Consider the following 946-nt stretch of genomic DNA (forward strand, 5'->3'; position numbering starts at 1 on the left):
TAGGAAAATCACACGGTAACCCCGGGCTTTCCAAAAAAAACAGGCAATCACTGGATACCCCAGGTGCCTCAATCCACCCAGATGTGTATTTAAGTTGCCACCTTAGATAAACCATTAATTAACAGTCTCACATCTGTCGTGGATATTCACTCACCCAATCCACGTCTACTAGCATAGCATGGCATAATAAGCAAACGCAGAAGTAACTCCCAAAGGTTTCATAAGTAACATAGGTAATAGGTACTACCTCATCTACTTCCCATCCCACAATTTAATTAGATCCTAATCATGCACTGTTTGAGGATTGATCTAATGCATAAAAACTGGGCAGTAGAAAAGATATGATCAAGTGTTACTTGCCTTGCTGATGATCCGCGAAACCTAGAGATTCGAAGTAACAAGCGGCGCACTCCGGGTGATCTATCGCAGACAGAAAACAAGCATACAATAAGTACTCATCTAATGCACAGGTAAATCTCGAATAAAAGATCTAACCAGAAAGTTCAACTTAAGAACCCTGGTGGCAAAAGAATCAAATCAAATAAAGCAACTTGAAACGGCGAAAAGAAAACCACTCGGTTCTAGCAAATTGAAACTAGGTCAAATTTTACAGTAGCAAAACTTTTTTTAAGTTGATTAGTCGGAACGGCGGTTTCGAAACGAAACACCAGGCTCTTGAATCACCTGATTCCGATAAACGAGCGAGAAGATAAACTAGAACGAAGATCGGATCTGAAATCGCGATCAGAAAAATGCCGGAATAAATCCGATTAAAAGAAAAACGACGAACGGTTAAACGAACGGATGTTCGTTAACCGGGGATAACCGGTGATCACGTTCGTTAAGACAAACGGTCCGGCGAACGCTCGCTAAACAACAAAACAAAAAAAACCAATCTAGGGTTTTTTTAAAAAAAACCGAAACATTGAAAAAAATAAACAGGAAC

This window comes from Triticum aestivum, chromosome 1B (genome assembly GCF_018294505.1).
Source record: "Triticum aestivum cultivar Chinese Spring chromosome 1B, IWGSC CS RefSeq v2.1, whole genome shotgun sequence".
NCBI classification, from domain to species: Eukaryota; Viridiplantae; Streptophyta; class Magnoliopsida; order Poales; family Poaceae; genus Triticum; species Triticum aestivum.